Here is a 1,655-nt window from a genome sequence, read left to right as displayed (position 1 = left end):
TGTAAACTGGATCCGGTGTTTATGTAAACTGGATCCGGTGTTCATGTAAACTGGATCCGGTTTTCATGTAAACTGGATCCGGTGTTTATGTAAACTGGATCCGGTGTTCATGTAAACTGGATCCGGTTTTCATGTAAACTGGATCCGGTGTTCATGTAAACTGGATCCGGTGTTTATGTAAACTGGATCCGGTGTTCATGTAAACTGGATCCGGTTTTCATGTAAACTGGATCCGGTGTTTATGTAAACTGGATCCGGTGTTCATGTAAACTGGATCCGGTTTTCATGTAAACTGGATCCGGTGTTCATGTAAACTGGATCCGGTGTTCATGTAAACTGGATCCGGTGTTCATGTAAACTGGATCCGGTGTTCATGTAAACTGGATCCGGTTTTCATGTAAACTGGATCCGGTGTTTATGTAAACTGGATCCGGTGTTCATGTAAACTGGATCCGGTTTTCATGTAAACTGGATCCGGTGTTTATGTAAACTGGATCCGGTGTTCATGTAAACTGGATCCGGTGTTCATGTAAACTGGATCCAGTTTTCATGTAAACTGGATCCGGTGTTTATGTAAACTGGATCCGGTGTTCATGTAAACTGGATCCAGTTTTCATGTAAACTGGATCCGGTGTTTATGTAAACTGGATCCGGTGTTCATGTAAACTGGATCCAGTTTTCATGTAAACTGGATCCGGTGTTTATGTAAACTGGATCCGGTGTTCATGTAAACTGGATCCGGTGTTCATGTAAACTGGATCTGGTGTTTATTTAAACTGGATCTGGTGTTCATGTAAACTGGATCCCGTTTTCATGTAAACTGGATCCGGTGTTTATGTAAACTGGATCCGGTGTTCATGTAAACTGGATCCGGTTTTCATGTAAACTGGATCCGGTGTTTATGTAAACTGGATCCGGTGTTCATGTAAACTGGATCCGGTTTTCATGTAAACTGGATCCGGTGTTCATGTAAACTGGATCTGGTGTTCATGTAAACTGGATCTGGTGTTCATGTAAACTGGATCTGGTGTTTATGTAAACTGGATCTGGTGTTTATTTAAACTGGATCTGGTGTTCATGTTGGTGTAAACTGGATCTAGTGTTCATGTAAACTGGATCTGGTGTTTATGTAAACAGGATCTGGTGTTCATGTTGGTGTAAACTGGATCTGGTTTTCATGTAAACTGGATCTGGTGTTCATGTAAACTGGATCTGGTGTTCATGTAAACTGGATCTGGTGTTCATGTAAACTGGATCCGGTGTTCATGTAAACTGGATCTGGTGTTCATGTAAACTGGATCTGGTGTTCATGTAAACTGGATCTGGTGTTCATGTAAACTGGATCTGGTGTTCATGTAACTGATTGGTTTATGTAAACTGGATCTGGTGTTCATGTAAACTGGATCCGGTTTTCATGTAAACTGGATCTGGTGTTCATGTAAACTGGATCTGGTGTTCATGTAAACTGGATCTGGTGTTCATGTAAACTGGATCTGGTGTTTATTTAAACTGGATCTGGTGTTCATGTTGGTGTAAACTGGATCTAGTGTTCATGTAAACTGGATCTGGTGTTCATGTAAACTGGATCTGGTGTTCATGTAAACTGGATCTGGTGTTCATGTAAACTGGATCTGGTGTTCATGTAAACTGGATCT

The sequence above is a fragment of the Poecilia reticulata genome, chromosome 12 (assembly GCF_904066995.2).
Source record: "Poecilia reticulata chromosome 12, P_reticulata-male-v2, whole genome shotgun sequence".
Lineage (NCBI taxonomy): Eukaryota > Metazoa > Chordata > Actinopteri > Cyprinodontiformes > Poeciliidae > Poecilia > Poecilia reticulata.
The sequence above is the reverse complement of the archived record's forward strand: the minus strand, read 5'-3'. Positions refer to the sequence as shown.